General features: G+C 37.9%; 1 pseudogene; it reads right to left on the reverse strand.

Moving 5' to 3' along the window:
• Positions 1-27,962, reverse strand: part of LOC143438350 (lipoxygenase homology domain-containing protein 1-like) — a 149,312-nt pseudogene that overhangs the window by 17,601 nt on the left and 103,749 nt on the right.

Genomic DNA, 27,962 nt, shown 5'->3' on the forward strand with positions numbered 1-27,962 from the left:
TTCTCTCTTTCTTGTCATTTCTAGATCAGCTAGCCCTATATTTCTGGTATCCAACCACATGTTCTGCTTTGGTCAGTGTAATCGGGACTGAGACTGTGTGGAATCCATACCAGCTAGTAAACAGGAAGGTGATAGAGAGGAAAATGGACTTTCTTCATAAGTTTAAAGAAATAAAAGATCAAGAAGAGTGACAGGAAAGGTGGTTTCAACCTGGAAGGGGTGGGCTTAAAGTATCAGTGAACCACATGGGAAAGGCTTCAAGGGAAATAGGAAAGAGGATTCATTAAGCTTACTAAAGGTAAGAGGGCAGAGCAAGTGCCTAAGAACAGAGATCTTATCTGAAACGTCAGTATCTCCTCCTGCTCCTCATTCCTAACCACACAAGATACTTGCCCCTTGTGAACCTGTAGACTCTTACCTTCAGGAAGACTCAATGAAGGAGTGGACATTGAAAGCCATACACTGGTAAGCAATATAGTGAAGTAATGGGCTCCAGGCAAGCAGATCAAAGGCTAAATATAAAGCGTTTCTATGTGTAGACCTAACAGTAGAAGTTAGGAAGAGGTTCAAATTCAGGGAGGAATAAAGCATTTAAGCCCGATATTCAAGAAAAGAAAATCAATGAAATATAAATAGAAGTGTAAAAAAGAGAGACGAAACAAAGAACTAGGCTCAATTCATATAAAAAAAAAAAGTCATGTTTGGAAACATATTTAATGACAAAGATGATGGCATTTGTTAATTTTTTTGTGGCTACTATGTGTTAGGAATATTGCTAAGTATATTATCCTATATACTATCAATGCCTTTTTCCATGATCTGAAAGCCATCCTGTGACATAAACACTGTTCTCATACCTATTTTATACATGAGGATATTTATGCCAACAGCAGGTTAACTTATCCAAGCCACCACAGATAAATATACCATCAGACCAAGTTAAAAACCCAATCAGTATTATATATATGTATGTATATATATATATATATATATATATATATATATATATATATATATAAAGTTTAGGACACTAAACACACACATCCATATTAATATGTTCTCATTTTCTCACACAATCACATAAATACATAATTAGTATATGCACATATAAATGTATACTGATGCATACATGTACATAAAGCCATATGCACAGAAATGTAATAAGTATGCACATGTACATATACATATATATTCTTTCTTATATACATAGCCACTTAATAATTGTTGAGAGAAAATTTCAGTACAATATAGGACACAAAATCAAGATGATTATAAGAAACAAAGGAAACAGAGAGGAAAACCCCATAGGTTTATAGGTAATGTCACTCTTAGGAGGTGTGGCCTTGTTGGAGTAGATATATTTTTGTTGTATAAAATGTGTCACTGGGAGCAGGCTTTTAAGTTTCAGAAGCTCAAGGCAGGCCCAGTGTCATTCTCTCTTCCTGCCGCCTGCTGATTCAGATGTAAAACTCTCAGCTCTTGCTCCAGTCCCGTGTATGCCTGCATGCCACCATGCTCTCTGCCATGATGATAATGGACTAAACTTTAAACCTGTAATCCAACCCCAATTAAATATTTTCCTTTATAAGAGTTGCCATGGTCATGTTACCACTTCATGGCAATGAAAACCCAAACTAAGACAGGCAGCAATAGCAAATATTTAGTAAGGGAATTCAGGTGCTCCTGAGTCCATAATTGCAGATATCTATTTGCATAGTATACCTAAGAAGAAAGTCGTACTTGAATAGTAGCAAAGGCCCTTTCAAAATGAATTGGTCTTATGTACAACCCCCTGTCTGTCTGTCTGTCTGTCGGTCTGTCTGTCTGTCTATCTATCCCTGTACCTGTACCTATATCTATATTACCTTGAATAAACACAAAACCAGTGTTCCTAGGCAATGTAAGAAGGCCTCAAAACATCTTTGTACTACAGCTGCCTATTTTTGTATAACCCAGGAACAAAGAAAGCATTCTATTTTTGTTGATAGTTTTAAGAAAATTTAAACAGAATAGTATATGTTGACAAATAAATATTATAGGAAACTCTAATTTCAGTGTCCATAAAATAAAGTTTTCCAGCCACATCCCTGCTTTAGATTGTGTGTTATCTATAGCTGTGTCTCACTGTGTTGGAAAAGCTGAGCAGTTCTGACAGATACATTTATGGCTCATAAAATATAACATATGCAGTGTCTGATCTTAGAGAAAAAAGGGTCACCCCTAATCTAAATAATCTCAGTTACCTTTGTTTTGAAAACAAACTGCCAAGAAAATGCTACTACATATCTGGAAGTGGCCCTCTGTGCACCCATATAATGGGCACCTCTTTCCATGTGTCCCTATCATCTTCATTGTCAGATATCTACAAATCAAACGTTAAACAAACTAGCTCACATGTGGCCATATTCTCAAATATGACTTCCTCCACGTACCACCTGGCGTCTTCCCCACTGTTGTCATGACCAAGGCATAATTTGTAGATTTCACCAATATCTTTAAGATGAATCTCTAACACGAGAGAGAAAAGGAAATAAAAATCATTGCCTCTCAAGTTTGATTTTTCTAAATGGCAAATTTATACTCAGTTTGAACTCAGTATTTACTTAAAATATTAGACACACAAGTACTACTTACTAGTTTTCCTCATAACTAGCTACAGGTAATAGATCAAATGATGTTCTAGACTCAAGTGAAGTGCATATCCACTGAGCATGCAGAAACCTAGGTCTAAGTTGTTGTTGTTGTTGTTGTTGTTCTTCTTCTTCTTCTTCTTCTTCTTCTTCTTCTTCTTCTTCTTCTTCTTCTTCTTCTTCTTCTTTTTCTTCTTCTTTTCTCAACTCTCTTATTTCTGTTTTGCAAAATGAACACTTTTTAAAAATTACTGATACTACTACTTATTTGTTACTGAGACCTGAAAGAATATGGTAATTGAATTATTTGGTGTTATGAGTTGAAATTTGCTGTTAAAATCAGAACTTAAAGAATAGAATGGTATTTTAATCATGCAGCATTGAAAGAAGCATAGAAACTGGATTCCCACAAGAGGTGGCAATACAGCTGAATTCTCTTGCACATCTTGTCTAAGTACCCAATGAATAGATAAAACAAATAATTACATCTATTCTTCACTACCCAGAAAAAGCAATATTTTTCTTTTGAATATTACCATAAGGGCCATATTTAAATTTTGATCACTTATATTCTTCACTGTTTTTTTTTTTTAATCTGCCAAAATGAATGACCCTAATGTTAAAAACTTAAAACCCAATGCATTTTTTCTCTTGTTCTGTGAAGCTGAAATTTGTCCACAGTGGCTCAGCTAAGTCTTTCCTTTAAGGCCTCACAAGCCACAGTCAGAGTGTTGACTGTGATGGCCTATCTTCAGAATGCTCTGGAAGTTTTCAAAGCTTCCCTGCTATTGCCAGAAGTAGTTGCTCATGTTATGGTGACCCCCAACCATAAAATAATGTTTGTTGCTGCTTCATAACTGTAATTTTGGTACTGTTATAAATCATAATGTAAATATCTGTGCTTTCTAATGCTCAGGCATGACCCCTATGAAAGGGCAGTTTGATTCCTAAAGAGGTCACAAACAACCAATTGAGACCTGGGGTATTCTAAAAATATTAGTAACTATTGCTTTTTCAATTACAATTTTGTACTTATAACAAAGAAAAAAATGTCTAAATCTAATTTAACCTAATGACAACAGAAAAGTGATAGGTTATTTCCCTGCCACCGCCAATGAGCCAATTCAAGCTAGATTAGATTATATTAAAGGCAGGTTTATTGGGAAGCTGCTCTTTGGTGGGCCACTTTCCTGGCTTCAAGGACCAAGGCCAAAGCAGTTGCCATGGGGAAGGCGGGGGGAGGGAGAAGAAAAGAAAGGGTATGCACTCAGAGAGAAAAAAAGAGAAGAAAAGGAGAGAGAGAGAGAGAGAGCGAGAGAGAGAGAGAGAGAGAGAGAGAGAGAGAGAGAGAGAGAGAGAGAGAGAGAGAGACTGATATCTGAATGATACAGGGAGGAGCCTCTGGGGGAAAGGCCTGTACTGGAAAGTTCAGGATTGGGGACAGATTATGCCAGGTAGAGAGTGAGGAATGTTGGGACAACCTGGAGGCCAGGTCTAATTTGGTATGTAAAATATGCACCTCAGTCCCTTGTCCCAGTCTGAAACCAAACAAAAAGATCAAAGAAGAACTCACAGAAGAAATAGAAAACCTTGATAATATTACTGGTAAAAACAAATGTTTGTAAATGATTGTGAAAAGGTGTCATAGTATTAACACTGGCTAACTGTTATGAGTGACTGTCCCCTGAGCTGTCTTGGGCATTCAAGTGTGCCCCCTTGTAAAAGATCTTTCCTACTGGGCTTGTTGGCTGGCTAAACTCCCATATTTGCTCCAGGCTGAAGAAGACTAAAATGGGAGATTCATTGCTATGTGGAAGTCCTAGTCCCTACAGAGTTAAGTTTTCTCTTCCTGGGTATAGCCTGCTAGGAGAGAAGCACCCACACCTCTGTCAAAGACCTGCCTTGGCTTGGAGAGGGGTTCTGAGAGAAGGGATGTCTGGGGGCAGTGAAAACAAACAACCTGAAGTCAAATTGTGGGTTCAAGCTAGTGGCCTACGTTCTGCTCCAGACAACTTTCCAGATTGCTGTCTCTCTGTTCTGTTTTCTTTCTCTCTGATATGCTTTCTCTCTCTATTCTCTACTTGATACAGTTCCCCAAGCAGTTCTCTCTTGTTATTCTATAAACTTTTCTGAATTGCTCATCTGCTGCAGATCATAAGGCCAGTCTTTAATTTTCCATATCCATCCAGTCATTTACTCCAGGTTCCTTTTGATTATCCTATGAATCCACATCCTGTGACTCCAAACCTTGAATTCTTAGGAGACAGCAAACACACAAGTTCTTTTAACATTGTAAAAGAAATAAGAGATCTTCCTGCCTCTATAAAACTTAGGTGATAAGCTACCCTGGGGGTTGGGGGTGGGGGTGACCCAGTCCTAAAGTCCTGAAATTACTATTTCTATCTCACCTGGGCCTAACTTCGCTCTGTCCCAGATGGATCCTGAACTTAAAAATCTGCCTGCCTTTATAAGTATAAGCAAAAAATAACATACCTGGGTATGATTTTCTGTGGTCACCACTCGCTAAATCTCCTTATCTCCTTCCTTAGTGTCTTTCTGACAAGTTGGTTCACAGCGCAGCTGCTTTTGTTCCTTTGGATTTGTGAAGTCCTCATAATTCATACTGCGTCCTTAACTTTTGAGAAATTATATATCTTAGGACCCATTTTTAATTAGTTCTTTTCCACAGTCTTAAGGGCTGTCCTGAAGATCTCAACATTTACCATTTTGCTTAGACATTAGCCACACCTCTGCCTCCCAGACTCCTGCTGTCTCTGATTATTATAGAATCATTAATGTCAACAGGAAGGACATTCCTTGAAGGAGGAATGTAAAACATGTACATCATTATACAAACAAGTCCCACACCCACGGCAGCCATAGACTCTCATGGAAACCCACGCCTGCTGGCCCTGTCCCAGAGGCAGAAATCATGTCATTCTGTCCCTACCAAGGCTATGTGGGACGTGCTATAACTCCAACTTGTCACTGCAAGGAAGCTGAATAAACTCATTGATTCCTCAATGTTAACATTGGAGTGGTGCCTCATTTTGCTGTTGGCACCTTAGAAAATGAAATATCTGTTGTTTATGTCTCCTTCTGGGAAAAAAATTTAGCAATAATTACCCACATACCACACACACCTGACTCAGTTCATTCCAACCAGAACTACAGTGACTACATCACAGGCAAATAGGATAGATTGCCCTCAAACTTCCCTTTCAACTTTATATAGACAACCTGGGTCACCTCGGCTTAACTCAAAACTATAACCTGTCAAGGAATTATTCTTGTACATAACTGCTCTTAGTTTTTTATATAGCTCTTAACATTTGAAAATAAAACAGACATCTATTCTTAAATGTAGGATAACTTTCATCACAAATATGCACCAAGCCATGACTCAGACGCTCACGTGCTCAAAGGAGGCCATAGATACAGGGTAAAATAAAACTGTTTTCAACTCAAGGACTAAAGAGACATATGGATTGGAAGACATGTGGTCAGACAGAGAGAGGCAGAAAACTCTGGAAATATACTCTATTCCTGATGCTTTCCTGGCACATTTTGAAAATGAGAATGATACGAGTAAGTCTTCTCTATGGAACAGAAGTATATAGAAAGAAATTGCTGTTGAAGAAGTTCTAATTTTGGTAGTTGAAATTATTTAAAATTTAAAACTTCATTTATTATGCATGTATGAGAATGACGTGTGTATATGTATATGTGTGCGTGTGTGTGTGTGTGTGTGTGTGTGTGTGTGTGTACAGGAAAGGTGGCAGGGATCCAGTTGTGCTGTCTTTCAGCAAGGGTACTACGTGGTCACTGGCCTAACTGGGTCAGGGCTTGCTCAGAATTAAGAAATAAGAATAAAAGCATGAAGCTTGTCACTGAAGACACTAACATGGAAGTCTGTGGACAAATGTCTTACCACACCTGTTTTCATCTTTGTTTTTGTTATCAGTGTGTCTTCATTGCATAAAATGAAGGGCTTCCTTATATCATCACCCATATATATCTTCTCTTTTACTTATATTCAGCTCCAATAATCTCTCTTGTCTCTCCTCTCCCCTCTGTTTGTCCTCTGCTTCCTTCCTTCCTGCAAATAGTCCCCCTTCTACTTTTAGCTAGGATATACACATATGTACTACACTCCACATATACAATAAAAATTGTGATACTTGTGATATCTGTGTTTCTGAGGCTGGCTCATTTCGCTTAACATGGTAACCACCAATTCTATTCTTTGTATTACAAATTACATAATTTTCTTCTTTTTCGTGACTGAGGAAAATGCCACTATCTTGTAAATGTAACAATTTTTCTTTATTCGTTTATCTGTTGACACCATACTCACATCATTTTCTTTTCCTGAGCCTCAAGGCCCTGCTAGAAAATAAAAAGTATTATAAAGATCAAATTAGCTAACATTTAAGAGACCACCAACCAAAGAGTGCACGTGGAAGGACCCATGGCTCCAGCTGCACATGTAGCAGAGGATGGACTTGTCTGGCAGCAACAGGAAGTGAGCCCCTCAGTCCTGTGAAGACCCGATGCCCCAACATAGAAAAATGCTAGGGTGGTGAGGCAGGAGTGAGTAGGTGAGGGAGAGCCTTCATAGAAGCAGTGGGGAGGGGAATGGCATAGGGGGTTTGTGGAGGGGAAACTGGGAAGGGGGATAACATTTGTAGTGTAAATAAATAAAATAACACAAAATTAATTAATTAAATTTTAAAAAGAAAACAAGCATAGTACTCAGAAGTATGAAATAAACGTATCTTCCCAAACTGATGATTCATATTGATTCATGATTATTAAGTGCTATTTGTTTTACTAAAGCACAGAATAGTCTTACTGTTGTTCTCAGAGAAAATCATCAAATGTTAACTGGCCTTCAATAAAATTATTATTATCTCTTTAAAAAAAAAAAGAAAAAAGACAAGTAGCAGCCCATCGGTGGGTCGTCTTCTATACATCTGAGGAGGTGGTAAGCAGATGTGGAGCAGGTTCACAGTGAAACCAGAAAATTCATGTCGGCAGCTTGGGTTTAAACAACCACAGTCCTTTTCCCAGTGCTCATTCAATTGACACAGTCAGGGAAAAAAAAAAAAACACAGAGTAATTAAAAGGCTACTTAAGAGATAATGTGAAGACTATTATCTCAGAAAGAAACTTTTTAATTTGTTAATAAAAATGGGAATGCTAGTGCAAAAAATAAGGCTCTCACAGTTGAAAATCGAACCTTAACAAACTACATTCTGTCAAATTCCACACTACAATGTACATTCTACATTTTCAAGCTTGGAGGCTTCTCTACACAAAAATCTTGGCACCTAGAGAATAGTCAAACAGAAAAATAGGAAACCAAGCAAACAGGAACTGGAACTGTTTATCCTGGTTAGGGTTACTATTGCTGTGATAAAATGCCATGACCAAAAATCAAGTTGGAGAAGAAGCGTTTATTTTGCTTATATTTCCACATCATAGTTTATCACTGAAGGAAGTCTGAGAAAGAAGTCAAACAGAGAAGGAACCTGGAGGCAGGAGTTGATGCACAGCCATGGAGGAGTGAGGCTCAATAGCATGCTTTCTATGGCTGGAACCCAGGATCACCAGCCCACCCTCAATGAACTGGGCTTCCCTAAAGCTGATCTTATAATGGTATTTTCTCAATTGAGACTCCTTTCTTTCTGATGACTCTAACTTGTATCAAACTTGATATAAAATTAGCCAGCAAACTATTCACACTAAGAGTTTATAGAAAAGAGCAGTCTCTGATAGGTGCTGGCCTTGGATATAAGTCTTAAACTTTGCGTATGTAATTACTGCCCAGTGGATTTTCCTAATGTGGATACTCTGAATCGTTTTGTGAGAAATTTCTGGGTGTTGTTATTGTTGCTGCTGTTGTTGTTGCTGTTTGTTTGCTTTGTTTGGTTTTCTCAGTACATACTACCTATACTGTTTTCTTAATTCAATGAAAGGTGGTAATCGTCTGTTGTTCACAGTCAGCATTATGCTTTAGGAACTCCTTATACCTCGAGTAAAGATATAGTTTTGTGATTACTGAAATATCTTCACTATGGAAGTTGAGATTTATCTCAACATATCTTTATCAGATATCAACACTCATTTTATATTTTATTGTCATCAATGAACAATGTTAGCTGCTGTTAGGACAAGAATGAGAGTGTGCTGACTGAATGCTTGAATTTTAATAATTTAGAAAAACTGGAATCCTTAAAATTTTTTTTGCAAGAAAACACGTGAGTCCAAAAAAAAATAAAGCCACAAAAGCAGCAAACTTAGTGAAATTCAGGCAATTTGTTACAGTACACAGCACACAAACAGAACAGGCTTGTTTTTTTCTTTCCCTACATCTTTTTCTGGGTAAAAAATCTTGACATATTCCATTACAGAGAGATGGGAAGTAAGGACTCCCATCGTGTGCTGGGGTTTTGCTCTAGACCCCTTCTGGACAGTGCTAGTGAGATTTTTTGTGAGAAGACTGAAAAACTTTTCTGGCTTAATGAGTACACAGCACTTTCATATAGATTATTATTTATATATCTAGTGTTCAGGGATACTGACTTCTGAGATACCCAGGTCTCCTTCTGAAACTAAACAGGAGTCCTGTTTCCCCTTACAAAAAGGTGTTCTTGGTTTTCACCCTGTTCTTTAATAAAATGATATGAAACCTTGGTAAGGCACTGGGTGAAAGCTATGTGAGACCTTCTGTGCTATTCTTATGTTTGTAAATATGTCATTTTAAAAAAGCTGAATTCGAGATCATTATGCTAAGTGAAGTAAAGCAATTGGAGGAAGCAGTGTCACATGATTTCACTCCCATGGATCTGAAAAGGCCAATCAAGCTCAAGGAAGACTAGAAGGTAGGCTGCAGGGTTGGCCCATGGGAATCAAGTTCCAGTTAGAAACCAAGAAGCAAGCAACTCTAGTGTGCTGTGTACAGAGATTAGACTATCCATAATAAGGAAGTATGTATTTCAGAAAGCTAGATGAAAGGATTTTGAAAGCTTTTATCATGAAGAAACATTAAATGTTTCAGCAGATAGAGATGTTTGACTGGATTTTGATATTATGCAGCATTCAAAAATTAAATAGTACTTTATTAATTTATATAATTTTTATTTGAATGTATCAGTTAAAAATAATTCTATTTACATTTTAAAAGCCACTGATTTTTAAAAAATGAAAACTTAGTTGATCTAGCAAAATAGCTCATCAGACAAGAACACTGGTCACAAAACCCTGAAAACCTGACATAATCTTGGGACACACAGCAGAAGTGGCTTCAGAAAGCTTTCCTCTGACATAAAATGGACTTACATGCTTATGCTAGTATGTGTGAGAAGCCACACACACATACATACACACACACACACTAATTAATAAAAAACTATTTGATTTTTGAAAGATACTTATTAGCATTTTGTTGTAATTAGAAGATTCATCTAGATGTCTCATCCAACAGATGAGAACTAGTCTGGAGCTAGACCTTCTCCATCCATTTAGATGACATGCCATTTGGAGCTCTCAGTAAACCATTGTGAATAGGCAAAGAACTGAGACAGTAATACCTTTACAATTTGCTATAATTTTCTTTCCTGGACCCACAATTCAGTGTTTTTTTCCCTCCCTTCCCACACAGATAAAAACCATTACATTTTGGGACTTTTGAACAGATACTTAAAGAAAGTGAGAAGCAAAAGACTGATATATTCAAGATATTCATAGAATGTGTAGTTTGAATTTTAATACATTTGCCTCTGCAGAGAATATGAACAATTTTCTATGCATAGAAGAAATAAAATGTACACATTATTTAAATGGAACTGTTAATGATTTGTCTGTTTAAAATGTCTTTTATGCACCAGGTATGAAATACTAGTATACTATGCTTAATGACTTTCGTATCATTATCTAAAGTCATGATGGATAGCTGAGAGTAAGATTTCTACAGTGACTCATGCTGCTCTTTGGGTAAATTTTCTCGGTAACATTTTGCTGATTATTTACATTTTTATGGAAGAAAATTTATGAAAATTTCACATGGCACAGGACTTTACAGGAATCCCATTTAAACGTTCCTTTATTTATTAAAATCAATACATAATTAAATATATACCATTGTATACATCCTTCTTTATATGTGTATTTTGTATATTTTACATTCACTTTTCTTTTTTTGAATATGATTACTAATTCATGGCCTTTCACAGTCTCCATTTTCAATTAACAACTGTGATTATGATCACCACTAACGATGGTTTTTGCTGCTTACCAAAGGAAGCCCCTTTACATTTGTATTTCTGTCCTAGAACAGTGCCCTTCACTGTAATCTTAGTTTCATTTTCTATTACTGCCGTAAAATAATCTGACAATTTAAGGGACAAAATTATTTGACCTCATAATTTGAGGTTACAGTCTGCATAAGAGGAAAGACACCGTGGCAAGTAATCTTCTTTCAACAAAGAAGATAGCCACATAAGTGTAATTTTACCTCTAACAACAAAAATAACAGGAAGCAACAATCACTATTCCTTAATATCTCTTAACATCAATGGACTCAATTCCCCAATTTAAAAAAAAAACATAGATAGACTAATAGGCTGGATATATAAACAGGACCCAGCACTTTGCTGCATACAGAAAGGGAGCATGGGATAGGGGTTTTCTAGGGAGGGGAAATGGGGAAAGGGGATGGCATCTGAAATGTAAATAAAATATCCAATAGAAAGAAAGAAAGAAAGAAAGAAAGAAAGAAAGAAAGAAAGAAAGAAAGGAAGAAAGAAAATATACCTCAGTGACAAAGACAGACAGTATCTCAGAGTAAAAGGCTGGAAAAATATTTTCCAAGCAAATGGTCCCAAGAAACAAGGTGGAGTAGTCATTCTATTATCGAATAAAATTGACTTTCAACCGAAATTTACCACACACACACAAAAAAGAGGAAGATAGGGACTTTATACTTGTCAAAGGAAAAAAAACTACCAAGATGAACTCTCAACTCTGAACACCTATACTCAAAATGCAAGAGTACCCATATTCATAAAAGAAACTTCACTAAAATTCAAAGCACACTTTGCACCTCAACAATAATAGTGGGAAACGTCAACAGCCCACTCTCATCAATGGACAGATCGTGAAAACAGAAACTAAACAGAGACATAGTAAAACTAACTGAAGTTATGAACCAAATGCATTTAACTGTTATCTATAGAACATTTCATCCTAAAACAAAAGAATATTACTTCTCATCACCTCTTGGTACCTTTTCTAAAATTAGCCATGTAATCAGTCAAAAAAGAGGCCTCAAAAGATAAAAGAAGATTGAAATGATCCCATGCATCCTATCAGATGACCACCAACTGAGGCTAGTCTTCAATAACAACAAAAACAACAGAAAGCCCCCACATACATGGAAGCTAAACAATCCTCTACTCAATGATAACTTGGTCAAGGAAGAAATAAAGAAAGAAATAAAGACATTTTAGAATTCAATGAAAATGAAGGCACAACGTATCCAAACTTATAGGACACAATGAGATCAGTGGTAAGAGGAAAACTCATAGTTTGAGTGCCTCCAAAAACAAACTGGACAGAGAATACACTAGTAGTTTAACAGCACATGTGAAAACTCTAGAACAAAAAGAAGCTAATGCACCCAAGAGGAGTAGACAACAGGAAATAATCAAACAAGTAGAAATAAAAAGAACTATACAAAGTATCAACAAATTCAGGAGCTGGTTCTTTGAGAAAATCAACAAGATAGATAAACCCTTAGCCAGACTAACGAGAGGGCACAGAGACAGTATCCAAATTAATAAAATCAAAACTGAAAAGGGAGACATAACAACATAAACCAAGGAAATTGAAAAAAATCATCGGGGCCTATACTCAACCAATCTGGAAAATCTGGATGGAATGGGTAATTTTCTAGACAGGTACCAGGTACCAAAGTTAAATCAAGAGTAGATAAACATCTAAACAGTCCCATAACCCTTAAAGAAATAGAGGCTGTCATTAAAACGCTCAAAAAAAAAAAAAACAAAAAAAAAACAAAAAACAAAAACAAAAAAAACCAGGACCAGATGGTTTTAGTGCAGAATTCTGTCAGACATTCAAAGAATACTGAAAATACTGAATACCAATATTCTTCAAACTGTTCCACAAAATAGAAACAGAATAGAAACAGAAGGAACACTACCCAATTCCTTCTTTGAAGCCACAAATAAACACATACCTAAACCACACAAAGACCCAACAAAGAAAAAGAACTTCAGACTAATTTCCCTTATGAATACCAATGCAAAAATACTCAATAAAATTCTTGCGAACAGAATCTAAGAACATACCAAAAAGATCATTCACCATGATCAAGTAGACTTATCCCAGGGATGCAAGGATGGTTCAATATATGGAAATACATCAACATAATTCACTTCATAAACAAATTCAAAGAAAAAAAACACGTAATCATTTCATTAGATGCTGAAAAAGCATTTGACAACATTCAACATCACTTCATTTTAAAAGTCTTGAAAAGATCAGGAATTCAAGCCCCACACCTAAACATAGTAACAGCAATATACAACAAACTAATACTAACATCAAAATAATTAGAGAGGATCTTGAAGCAATCCCATTAAAATCAGGGACTAGAAAAGGCTGCCCACTGTCTCCCTACCTATTCAATATAGTGCTTGACGTTCTAACTAGAGCAATTAGACAACAAAAGGAGGTTAAAGAGATAGAAATTGGAAATGAAGAAGTCAACATACCACTATTTGAAGATAGTATGATAGTATGCTTAAGTGACTCCAGAACTTCCACCAGAGAACTCCTACAGCTGATAAACAACTTCAGTGAAGTGGCTGGATATAAAATTAATTCAAACAAATCAATAGCCTTTCTCTGCTCAAAGGATAAGCAAGCTGAGAAAGGAAAATGACACCCTTCATAATAGTCACAAATAATATCAAATACCTTGCTGTGAATCTAACCAAGCATGTGAAAGATTTGTATGACAAGAAATTCAAGTCTCTAAAAAAAGAAAATGAAAATGATCTCAAAAGATGGAAAATTTTCCATGCTCATGGATTGGCAGGATTAATATAGTAAAAAATGGCCATCTTTCTAAAAGCAATCTACAGATTCAATCAAAATTCCTACTCAATTCTTCATAGAGTAAGAAAAAGCAATTTTCAAATTCATTTGGAATAACAAAAAACCCAGGACAGTAAAAACTATTCTCAACAATAAAAGGACTTCTGGAGGAATCACCATCCACTGATATCACCCTGTATTACAGAGCAATAGTGATAAAAACTGCATGACATTGGTACAGAGACAGGCAGGTAGATCAATGGAATAGAAGACCCAGAAATGAACCCACACACCTATAGTCACTTGATCTTTGACAAAGGAGCTAAAACCATCCAGTGGAAAAAAGACAACATTTTCAACAAATGGTGCTGGTTCAACTAGAGATCTAGCATTTAGAAGAATGCAAATTGATCCATTCTTATCTCCTTGTATAAAGCTCAACTCCAAGTAGATCAAGGTCCTCCACATAAAACCAGATACACTGAAACTAATAGAGGAGAAAGTAGGGAAGAGACACATGGGTACAGGGGAAAATGTCCTGAATGGAAATGGCTTATGCTCTGAGATCAGGACTCAACAAATGGGACCTCATAAAATTACAAAGCTTTTGGAATGCAAAGGACACTGCCAGTAGGACAAAATAGCAACCAACAGATTGGGAAAAGATCTTTACAAGTCCTACATCTGATAGAGGGCCAATATCCAATATATACAAAGAACTCAAGAAGCTAGACTCCAGAGAATCAAATAACCCTATTGAAAAATGGGGTACAGAGCTAAACAAAGAATTCTCAGCTGAGGAATACCGAATGGCTGAGAGGCACCTAAAGAAATGTTCAACATCCTTAGTCATTAGAGAAATGCAAATCAAAACAACCCTGAGATTCCATCTCATACCAGTCAGAATGGCTAAGATCAAAACTCAGGTAACAACAGATGCAGACAAGGATGTGAAGGAAGAAGAACACTCCTCCATTGTTGTTGGGACTGCAAGCTGTTACAACCACTCTGGAAAGCAGTCTGAAATTTCCTCAGAAAATTGGACATAGTATTACCTGAGGATCCAGCTATAATACTCCTGAACATATACTCAAAAAATGCTCCAACATATAATAAGGACATATGCTCCACTATGTTCATAGCAGCTTTGTTTCTAAGAGCCCAAAGCTGGAAAGAACCCAGATTCCTTCAACAGAGGAATGGATACAGAAAATGTGGTACATTTACACAATGGAGTACTACTGAGCTTTTAAAGACAATGAATTCATGAAATTTTTAGGCAAATATATGGAACTAGAAAATATCATGCTGAGTGAGGTAACCCAATCACAAGAGAACACACATGATATGTACTCACTGGTAAGTGCATATTAGCCCATATGCTCAGAACACCCAAGATAAAATTCACAGACCACATGAAGCTCAAGACGAAGAAAGACCAAAGTGTGGATGCTTTGGTCCTTCTTAGGGAAACAAAATACTCACGGGAGCAAATATGGAGACAAATTGTGGAGCAAAGATTAAAGGGAAGGCCATCCAAAGATTGTCCCACATGGAGATCCATCCCATATACAGTCACAAACTAGATACTATTGTGGGTGCCAAGAAGTGCTTGCTGACAGGAGCCTGATATAGCTGTCTCCTGAAAGGCTCTGCCAGAGCCTGACAAATACAGAGGTGGATGCTTGCAGCCAACCATTGGACTGAGCATGGGGTCCCCAATGAGGTCCCCAATGGAGGAATTAGAGAAAGTACTGAAGGAGTTGAAGGGGTTTGCAACCCCATAAGAACAATAATATCAACCAACCAGACCCTCCAGAGCTTTCAGGGACTAAACCACTAACCAAGGAGTACACATGGAGGGACCCTTGGTTCCAGCTGCATATATAGTAAAGCATGGTCTTGTTGGGCATCAATGAAACAAGAGGCCGTTGGTACTATGAAGGCTAGATGCCCCAGTGTAGAGGAATTCGAGATCGGGGAGGTAAGAGTGGGTGGGTGGGTGGCAGAACACCCTGATAGAAGCAGGGGAGGAGAATTAAATAGGTGGTTTGCAGGGGGTGTGGGGAGGACCAGGGAAGGGTATAACATTTGAAATGTAAATTAATGAAATATCAAAAAAAAAAAAAAAAAAGAAAAAAAATTCTCAGATAATACTATTTTGTGTCAAGTTAATAATTAAAACCAACCTGTACAACTAGTTTTTGTTTTGTTTTTTTATTCTATTTTGTTTGTTGTACCAGAAATTGACCTCAAGGACCTGCACACAATAAGCAAGCAAGCTGCCACTGAGCTATGAACTCGGCTGTGCCCTTGGCATGTTTTAAGTTATATTTTGCCCAAGGCAACAAAATTTTATTCCCAGCCAGTTCTGTTTGTTTGTTAGTTTGTTTGTTTTTTTTTCACTTCTTGAAGATATAGAATCAGCTTTCCTTCCATATCCTGTTTCTTTAAAGGGATCCAATTTAAAAAATACAATATGGGTGCTTCAGAAGAAAAGCCACCATTGACACAAGGGTGACAGGTTAGAAAATGCATTTTGTTGTTGTTTGGGTTTTTATCTAAGACAGGGTTTTTTAGTGTTGGTGGTAGTGGTTAATCTCTCTCTGTGTCTCTCTCTGTGTCTCTCTCTCTCTCTCTCTCTCTCTCTCTCTCTCTCTCTGTGTGTGTGTGTGTGTGTGTGTGTGTGTGTGTGTGTGTATCCCTGGCTGTCCTGGAACTGGCTTTGTAGACCAGGCTGGCCTTGAACTCACAGAGATTTGCTTATCTCTGCCGTTTGAATGCCCTGATTAAAAGCATGTGCCACCATTACCCAGAAAAGCCGTGCACTGTTTTACGTGATGAATCTGAATGTGTTTTCCAATTAAACACATGAAATTGCTCTCTCATTTCCCCCCAGAGGATGTGATTTATTGAACTTTGGAACATGCCTGCACTGATAACTTCATTCTCCTGAATCATATGAGGTAAGTGTCTGTGGCCCTCTTGCAGCGGTCAAAATGCCTGTATAAAGAAGGCTGTGCTGGCCTCCATTGCTCAGCACAGCACCACATGGAGCTAAGTCCCTAGTTCCCAGAGATGTTTTACATAACAAAAGGTTATTGAAACTCAGATTGCGCATGGAGATTATTTCTATGGTTCACAGATCCGCCTTTCAGGATGAACCACTCACTGGGATTATCCAAAATACACAGGTGTATCTGAATGTATAGGCCTCTTGCCCCTGGTTAGTGTAGGACCGACCTAGTAAGTACTTCCATGTACATGTCTTTAGCTACAGAAAGTCAGTTCCATTTCACTCTGATGGTTATTACTATGCACCCCTCCCACCTCCCATCCCCTTCTCTTCTTCCAAAACAGCTTCATTTACTCTTTGTTCTTAGTCCTGTACCCTCAATTTCTTTCTTTTTTTTTTTTTTTTTTTTGATATGGGAGACCATTTCTGGTTAAATCCTCAGCAGTGGACCCCAAACCCCACCCTCCTATGTGCATCTTTATAATTCAAGGTGCTTCTTCATTGCCACATAACCTTCTCTTACACACCAGCCTGTGGATTCCTAGAGGCCAGGTCCTTTATACTTCTGAGGACACCAGTGACCTTTATCTTGAGTATGTTCTCAGCTATGCACTACTTGTTAGTCACCCCCTCCTCTCCTCTGCTCCCCAGTGCTTAGCCATTTCCTGCTGGGCCAAGTACAGCATTGACTGTGTTCTCGATTCTGATCTGCCCAGCTTGAGTGTTTCGCCCTGAAATGCCCTGTCTCTTAGAGTGCCTCTCACCCACAGCTAATTTCTTCTTATTTATTGCTGTGTGGTTGCTGTTCTGAGCTCCTGGCTTGAAAACGACAAAGCAAATAGTTAATTGTGTCACAAAGAGGTTTCATGCAGGCAGCAATGAGAAGAAAGTTCCCTTTTCCTGCAGACACAGATCTTGGCACTCAAGCTTAGGAATCCACCACAAGGGTTGTCTACCATCTCTTCTCTGTGTCTTTCCTTCCTGCCACCTCACAACCCTGTGTGTGTGTGTGTGTGTGTGTGTGTGTGTGTGTGTGTATGAACTCTAATAGCTCCTTAAGGAATCTCTCACCAAGGGAACTCCTGTAGAGTTTCTATGTTGGGGGTTTTGCACTGTTTCTGAATCTTTATGTTTTATTTGAGATTGGGGGCCATTTTGGACAAAACATTTCAAATTAATCAAATCTGATGGATTCTATAAAATAGCATCTCCTAGAAGTGAAAAGATAGAAAATGTCCTGGATATGTCCAATGAAGATAGGCCATCGATAACTTCAGGCTTATTTGAGCTACAGTTTGCATTTTTTCAAGAGAGCTATTTGTTGAACTCATGTCACAGTTGAAGAAATCAAGCTAAAGGAGGCTGTTCCAGGTCTCACAGGAGGCATGCACAATGAAGAGTGCTAGCCTCCAGTGAGTGTTTACTTCAAAACTGTCATTCAAATTCACTCCTAATCAAAGCAAGGCAAGATGACCTTGGCATAAAAAAAATATATATGCTAAGCAGTTAATCCATGGCCTCTCCAAGGTGGAAGATTCTGTACTCTGTACAGTTTTGTGTTCTCTTGCTTTGTGTTGTTGTTTGTTTCTTTTTCTTGTCATTTTACAGACAGCTCTGTGGATATTATTGTGGGTCAAGCTTCATGGAAAAAAACCTACTATTTATTTAAGGGACTGTCACATTCACCAAATGCCTTTGGGAAAATAATATCAAATAGAGTGAACATTAATTAAGTTTTTTTCTTAATTAGCAATGGAAGTTTGTAATATGATCAATTCACATAAAAAATTTGTGTTACTTTTAGAGGAAAATTATTTTATATACATCATAATACATGAACACCAGGAGATTTAATCAATGAAATAAAGATACATTGTAGCATAATTTACAAGAAAGCCATTACTACATTAATTTGAAGTTCCTTTAGAATATAGTTATGATGCAATTGTAACATAATTCCTTCTATATTAATCATAATTTTAGTTTGCACATAAACACACAGAAGTGCATGCTAAATTTTGTATAGAAACATTAATCTTTCTGTGTAGTTTACAAAAACTCTTCATTATTTATCTTTTCCTATACTATTTGTCTCAATCTTTAGTAATCCTCACTGTTTGGTTGGATTCATTTAACAATAGCTCCAAAGCTCTGGGCTTTTCTAGTCCGCATCTTCCATCCTTGCATTGCCCTGGTTATGATTAATGCACCATGTATATCTACCTCTCAAGCTGCCAGCAATCCATAACCAAAGTTTTAGCTCAAATACACCATTCCCTAATCCCCAGGACATAAACTCTAACTCCATGGATCTCCTGTATCTTAGAACTCCCAAATTATTCTATTGATTCTCACTCAGTTTGAAGTTAGGAGTTGCATGCTGGAAGTCAAACTTAGAGCCTCACTCACACCAAGCATGTGGTCTGTCATTGGTCATATATGCAGCTCAAATGTGCCCAGTTATCAATTACTAAGTCAGTCAGTCAGTCAGTCAGTCAGTCAGTCAGTCAGTCAGTCATCCAAAATTTGAGTCTGTTATATGCCAGACATTGTTCTAGGCATGGGAAAGAAATAGCAAGAAATAAAGCAGCCAGGTTATCTGCCCTTGTAGCACATAGCTCCTAGCAGGGTATAAGAGACAATAACACAAATAATAAGAAAAGCAATGATGTTCTCAGTCCTAGGCAGAAATGAACGGGTGGTTATTACTTGCCACATATTTTTTAAATTGTTTTATTTTATGTGTGCCTCTTGCCTTCATTTTTGTCTGTACACCACATTTGCACAAAGCCTGCAGAAGGTAGGCGATAGTGTTGGATCCCCTGAAAGTGGAAGTACAAATGGTTATGGTCTACTCTGTGTGTTCTGGGAACTACACCCTAGTCCTCCATAGAGGCAGCTATCCCTCTTGACTGCTGAGTATTTCTCTCTAGCCACCAATATCACATATGTATCTACTCAACTTCTGCTTCTTGAACTGAAGTACCACTTATTTGATTTGTTATTTTCCATGTGAGAGATTATCCATTTAAGGCTCAGTTGGGTTCAGTAGTTCATTTATTATTATTTTTGTGTTGCTGAGCCCAAAATGCCCAATAGAAAAATCTTTCAGTACAATTTCTTATACTGACTGCAGAAGGTTTCAGTCCATTATGCTGTGTAGGCATGGTAGCAAGAGTATGTGGAGAAGCTGAAATCAAGATCTGGACTCACTCTAAGCTTCAAGAGTCTCCCTGTGACTTTCTCTGCCTGCTCAGTGTCACCTTAGCCCACCTAACACTATGAGCCAAGGGGAAAAACAAAACAAAGCACAACACTGAAAATCAGTCTGTGGGGAACATTCTAGATTTGGACCAGAACAAGTAAGGCTACCTTTTTCTGTCTTGAAGTACATTAGTCATTTGACTCAAGATAGGCACTCTCTTTGCATTACCCTTCTTTGCTTTCAGTGGCTAGAAATATTTCCATGGTGCATCTATGTAAAGAAAAACTTCAGTTATTCATTTTCATGGAGTTTTTAAATCTTTTTCTGTTTTTTTATTGAAAATAAATTTTTCATACACTACATTCTGATTATGGATTCTACTCCCCCAATTCCTTCAAGATCTTCCTCCCTTGACCACCTCTCTCATCCAAATCCATACCCTTTCTGTCTCAGAAGGGAAGCAGGCATCTATGGAATAGTAATAAAATAAGATAAAATTAAAACAATCAAATTGAAATAGGACAAATCAAAGAAACAGAAGTAAAAAATCCAGAAAAAAATCCACAAGAAACACAACACATATATATGCAGAGACACATGTTTGCCCACACAGGATCCCATAAAAATACAAAACCAAATGCCATAATGTATGCACATCAAACCTGTAAGGTTAAATAAAAGTAAGTAAACAAACAAACAAATAAAAAAGAAATGTCCTGTCAAACATTATAAGATAAAAAACCGCCAAAGATGCCACTGAGTTCAACTTATTTGTCATCCTTTCTATGGATTTTAATTTTGCCTCTTTATGCCTTTTAGAACACAGCTTTCAAAGAACACAATTCACATAAATCAAGTGTCATCATAATAACTTAGTTAAATACTCCCCCTTTCCATTCTTGGGTTGTTATAACTGGAGAGTCAGAATTATATTTTTAAGAATTAGCCTTCTGTGTAAGCTAGGTCCCAACGGTTTCATTGTTACACATGTGAAAGAACAAAGCTAGGTGATTCAGCAGTCATCATGAACCTAGCAGATGACAGATCTCAAACATTCAGACAGTGTGAAGTCAAATTGGAGTGAATCAATATGCTACAGGTTCACATCCATGTCTTATTAAAATCGCTCATGTACTAAAGCTCCAAGAAGCAAAGTAACATGTGCATGTCTAGACATAAATCAATCCCATTGTAATAATTAACTGTAATCTGGCCTAATACTGAATTATTTCTGAAAAATATTAGCATTAACATAAAGAACAGAGCAAAGCCTCACAAATCACAGGTGGGAAGCAAAATCAGAGAAGGTGGGGTCAGGATACCAAAATTCCTTTCCCAGATGTTCCCAGTGACCATGGCCTACCTCTGATAGGTTCTACTATCTCTCAGCAGTAGTACCCTGGAGACCAAGCCTTTAACATGTGGGCCTTAGGGCAGCATTCAGTGCCCACACTATGGTTATATTAAAGTCCTCAGCACTGCCAAAAAGCACCACAGTCCCTGTGAAAAGTTTTAAAGCTTACTTTTACTGAACAATATGCATTCATTCCTTCCTGATTTTATTTTAAGGCTACTTCCTAGCATTGTGTAAGTAGCCTGGACTCTTCTATGATTACATTCAGTTGTACACCAAAAAACTTCTTACATGTGTGCCTGTTACTACTTAAAATTAACCTAGTCTTACAGCAGAAACTAGTCCAAGAGTCAAACTTTTTATATAAAATTCCCTCGCTATCTAGTTGATACATCCCAAGCTCTTTCAAGACTTTGATCTGTTCTGATACCAGCAATAAGGCCAGGCGAAGCATGAGTGATTTACACAGTGGGGATTCTCTGCCAAGCTCTGTTCATGAACCATCATGAATCCCAGCAGAAACTCTTTGAGATACACAGAATTCTTGTCAACGAGCATAGAACATTTAAAAAATAAAAAGGAAATGAGACCAGATTACATCGTCGTCTCACACTATAAAGAGCACTTTGGAGGTGGTACCCACTACCTCCTACACAGTGAGTGAGTACTTTAACACCCCACAGAGCAAAGACTTCAATTCCCAACAAGATTCTATAGTACATTCCCTTTCCACAAAAATGTAGAAAACTCCATCCTAATATCAGAATCTGGTATGTCTAGGAAAACAGATGAAATAAAAACAGAAACCTTCAGTGGTGTGTCCTGTGTGTGCCTCAGTGTTTCTGCATGGTCTCCCATCGTGGGGACATAGCTTGTGCTTCTGAAGACACCATGTGGAGATGTATGTGTCACTCTACTACCTGTACGGCCTAGCTTGCAAATATTCTAACGTTTTCCATAGACTTAGGTCATATTTTGCTCTTAAAATACATTAAATTAACATGTCTTTTATAGTCACAGAATGGGAGGAGATGCTTGGGATTCTTCTCTGAACAAAGTGATAATACATATGCGGCAGTACCTTGCTTCCTAGCCCAGCTGTGCCATAGGAATCTACTTCTGTTTGTACTGAGGGCTAAGGTACCTGCTCACAAGTGCTAAGACTGTTGCAGCAGTTGCCATGATGTGAAACTTAAATGGTATGAATAAAAAAGAGGTGACCCAGAAGGAGAGCAACATCTTGATAAGAGGGTGAGACAAAGAAGTCCATAGAGCCAAGGGCAGGATAAGGCAAGATAAGGGCATTCCAGGTTTTCTCATCCTGAGTAGACTCTCTTGGAATACAGACCCCTCCCCACCACTCCAGTATAAGGAATGCCAAGTCAAGGAAATTTCTGTATTGTGTTGTTGCTGTGGATTAACACAGTCTCTAGATCCAGCTAAAGGAATAGGGAAAGTACCCCACAAGACCCCTGTTGATATCAATTTGATCACCTACTGTTATTAGATTTAGGAAACTGCTCAAGAAAATTCAAGTGTCATTAGAGTTCAAAGAACTAGGTTTCACTTTCATGCTTGAACTGTGACTCATCTGCTTGGCCTGCAAGCCACAGAGTAAGAAAAGGTTGCCCTTGACCACACTCTTCACCACCGTTATCCACAATAGGATTCTCACAGATTATCAGAGCATCAGCTAAATTTTGACTTGTGGCACAGAAGTGCTCCTCCCAATACAAATCTGTTGGCCAGATGGATTCGTGAGAATGGGTTCCGACAGGCATTTAAGGAGTTAGAATAACAAACAAGGGGCTGTACGAGGCTGTGTAGGGTGATTGGGAGCACTGTTCCCACTTCCTTAGTACATGATTTAGTAGAAAATAGATTAATCATATGAGATTATATGCTAATAGAATTTTAGACAGGCAAAATTAACATATGCTTATATACAAAAGAATTAGGAGTAAACATTTAAAATGTATGGTCTTTTAGACTGTCCTAAGGCTGATTCTGAGAAGCTATGCATGGGGGTGAGAGATCTGAACAGGCATCCATATAGTATCACAATTGAAACCAATGCAGCTGACAGTATGTATGGATTCAAAAAGCAAAACTTGTGTACAAGTGCCCGTTTCCTGTTGTGCTGATGACATCTGTCAGCTTTCCTGAGCGCTGACATGGCACAATGCTGGCACTCTCTTGACTATCTTTAGAGAAGAGGCTACAGAGTGTTCTTGAAAATGAATGCATCCGTCTTGCCCATTCATAAAACGTCCTGAATGTATCCATCTTGTCCATTCATAAAACGTCCTTATTTAATCATAACCCAGCTACCTCAGAAGACTCGAGGTCAGATCTTTGGTGAGGAACATTAAAAAACTGAGATTTGCAGAACAATAATAAGACAGAAGGAAATAAGGGGCAGATGAGCTTTCAATTTGAATTTATGTGTAACCCCAAATTGTACAAAAGGTCAAACTGACAAGACCAGCTTATAAGCTTGAATGGAATGAAAACCTGAACACGTTAGCAAGTGTTTCTCATAGTCTTTCAACTATCTGGAGTCTACATACAGACTGCTATAGGAGCTTGGGAAATGCTTTGTAAAGTAGTTGCAGTGTAAGCATCAGAACTCATTACAGATGCTAATAGGCACTGTGACTTGTATCTCTAAGCCACACAATAGTGGGCCAGACATCCTTGTAGGACTCAGGACATCCATTCTAGCAAATCAGTGAGCTCTGGGCCCAGGGAGAGACCTGCTCTCTTAAAAATTAGATGGAAAGTGAAACAGGGAAATATACAATATAGGTCTGTAGTCTCCACACTCATACCATGCCCACACATGTACATACAAATATGTACTTATACACACAGTACACATACACACATGTGCACATACACAATATAATGGTTTGTACAAGCTTAGCCCAGAGAGTGTCACTTTTAAGAGGTGTGGCTCTGTTGGAGTAGGTGTGGCCTGGTTTGAGGTGTGTCACTGTGAGTGTGGGCTTTAAGACCCTCATCCTAGCTGCCTGGGATTCAGTATTCTGCTAGCAGCCTTGAGATGAAGATGTAGAACTCTCAGCTCCATGCCTACCTAGATGCTGCCATATTCCCGCCTTGATGATAATGGACTAAAGCTCTGAACCTGTAAGCTAGCCCCAATTAAATATTGTCCTCATAAGAGGTGCCTTGGTCATTGTGTCTGTTCACAGCTGTAAAATCCAAACTAAGACCTACCACCACCACCACCACCACCACCACCACCACCACCACCACCACCATCATCATCATTGTCATCATCTAAACCTTGAAACCAGTAATTAGAAGTTGGTATCTTTTACAGATAGGGAGGAACGTATCTGTCTGGTGCTGAGTACTGAAGAAGGGCTCAAGGAATGTTACATGTCAGTAAAATTACCAGTGGTGCTGGTGATAACATATTGAAGGTGGGTTTTGACAAAAGGCCTGGCTTTGGAGCCTAGAAGAGTAGACTGAAGAGCAGACAAGAGACAAGGCCAGATTGAGCTGGTGACCTTCTCATTTGCCAGGGTGGCTATGCTGTTCATCACAATTGAATCAAAGGAAAAGAACCTTCTGTGTGTTTGGTCAATGTCAGGACTCACTTTCTCTCTGTACTATGCTTTAATTTTATCCTTTAAAAATAAGCATTGAAGATCACATTTCAGAGCAGGAGACCTAGACACAATTCAACAGATGTTCTCATGCTGTTTCTTAATTTTCTCTGCAAAGCTACGACTCATAGCACTCCTAAGTTGGGTTAGCCTTCTCTGTGTGTGTTGGGTTGTGTTTCATCAGTTTACGCGGATGCAAACTTCTCACATTTGGGTGACAGACCCAACTAAAGACTCCTGCCAACAGGTTTTCTCTTAAAGCCAGGGGCTGGATGGTCACTTCCACACTTCCTCTGTGACCAGCCACTGCCCAAATCTCATGTAATGGCAGTTTCTTTCTGCAGCTTATGAACAATGCCCAGTAGCAGTAGGGCACAGCATTGAAGCAGGCATTTCTGAAGCAGGATTCAATCGCTATGTTTCATCTTTCTGGGAAAGGGAATCATGGATATCAGTTGAAATTTCTTGACCTAGTAGCTTGCTATTGAATTATCAAATTTCCAACAGAAGGAAAAAATTTGCTGCGTGGCAAGCTTTAGGAGACTACATGCCAAGTGACTGTATGGAATGTGAATGGTCTTAGGGAGTAGCATTATCAAAATCAATTTCAATAATTAGTAATAGTAAGGGCAGGAAGCAAACAGTGGAATGGTGAGCATTTAAATGGCTATTTAAACAACGTTTGCTTTCCTCATGTAACACAATAATTGTCCCCAGAAAAGAACTAACATTAGGAGTGGTTACAGATTGCTTTTAGACTCCATGTGGGAGCAATACATTTGTCTAAGTCTTCCAGAAGAATCGGGCCTATTTCATCATATAGAAGATTTTAAAATACTGTTTAGTAGCATTCTTCTTCAAAATAATTATAAGTTCAACCTGGTACCAGATGTAAACTATGCATTCTTTCTGAAATCCACCACAGTGTTTTAAAATGGCATTCATTACAACATACATTAGTCAGGTGTTCGATTATGAAAGGTCACTCACATGTATGTTCTAGTCATGTGTGCACTCAATTTAACGAGAGTCACTGTTCAAGCTTGCTTTGATTTATCTTCCAGATGATCCGTTACACTGACTCTCAGCAGTATTGACTGATTAAAATGCTACCACTTGCCGACTGGAATGCTGTCAAATGTGTTCTGCCTTCTTTATTGCACTCAAAATCCAGAACAAAAGCCTTTCTACCACACTGCATCACAAATGATAGTCAAATTCCCACCACAGGAAAAAGAGCTGAAATTGCCATTTAATTGTCAGCATTGACCTAACCATTGTCAGTGGTCAATCTGTAGGCCTTGGTATCAATGTAAGGTACCTGCCCATACTGCCATCCAAAAGCTCCTATTTTATCCTAGCAAAGCCACCAAGCAAAGTGTATCTGTATTTCTTTTATGGTACAATCACTCTGAAAGATATAGTCATCTGTATTTAAAGCATGTCATTTTGGCATAAGGCCAAAATAAATGAAGAGAAGATGTTTTGAATCTAAGGCATCTGTGAACAACAGTATCATTATTTTAAAAAGTGTATGAGTCTGATTGTTTCATAATTCAGACACCAACAGCAAGCAGACTCCCTTCCTGTGGAATCTCCCTTGCTGCTAATGTCTCATCAGGCTACCTGTAGTCCTGTGAAAATTAGCCCTCCCCAGGAAACATGTATATAACTCACAATGATGGTGACCCAAGTTGTGCATTGTTGCTTGAAGAAAGGAAATACACACACCAGTCAATACCAGTTTGAGGAGGACAAAAGACCTCTCAGTAGGTGCCATTTCCCTCATCCTGACAAATTCTAGGAAAAGAGAAATTTTCTGTACCTTTATGAATCCCACATCTTGTGAACCATTTGTCATTTGCTTGATACAAAAGGTATTTCAGGAACATGAAAGTAAATTTTATGTACAATTTAGCTAATCCATCGGGCTTAAATGCATGGTCAGATGGTATTCTGAATGTCTATGAAGGTTATTTTGGGGTCAGACAATGAATATGGCTTCATGCAATTAGTTGAAGATTTTACTAAAGTAAAGACAGGTCTCTTTTAAGCAAAAAGAAATTCTTCTAAGAGACGACTTTTGAATCTCAAGCTTTACATTGCAAATTTTGGACCTAGACCTCCACATCATTGCAAATGAATTATGAACAAAATTCTTAAAAAGATGTGTGTGTGTGTGTGTACACCATTTTGTATACATATATAGATAATTCCCCACACATACCATACTGTATACATATATAGTCACAAACACATATACCATATTGTATACATAGACACGTACATGAACACTATAATGTATATGTATTTAAATTCAAATACCATATTGTACATATATAAATACATATACAGATACATATATGATCACATACACACATACCATATTATATAGACAGACACACACATACATATATATGTATATATACATAATATATATATGTATGTATGTCTCTCTCTCCATATATATATATATATATATATATATATATATATATATATAGCCTATCAATCTGTTATAAATGTACCCTATAACTTATGTGCTCTGAAGAACTATGATAATTGTGTGGCCTTCCATTTGTGTTAGTTAAGAGAGGATCCCAAAAGCACAGCAGTTGAGCTGACAAAATATCGATATGTCCAACATTTCATACACACACTACATTACTCATGTAGTCAAAGTGGTTTCTGCATAGTGAGATTGTTACCTATGCCACGCCATAGTTTAGCAAAGCAAGACTTTAAACATTTAGTGCCATAATCTTTGCTGATTTAAAAAGAGGTAAAACAGCACTTGTCATTTGAACTGCAGGTGGTGCTTTCCTGCCTCAGTCCCTATCCATGTGGGAAACATGATGTCATAGAAAACTGATGCACATCCACAGGCCTAAACCTATGAACTGTGTGTCATTGCTCTTAGTAAGCTCTCTTTTATAACCTGTGTTGAGCAGATGGAAAAAATAGGATGCACATGTACTTTGAACACATCTGGCCCTGT

Source organism: Arvicanthis niloticus, chromosome 25 (genome assembly GCF_011762505.2).
Source record: "Arvicanthis niloticus isolate mArvNil1 chromosome 25, mArvNil1.pat.X, whole genome shotgun sequence".
Taxonomy (NCBI): domain Eukaryota; kingdom Metazoa; phylum Chordata; class Mammalia; order Rodentia; family Muridae; genus Arvicanthis; species Arvicanthis niloticus.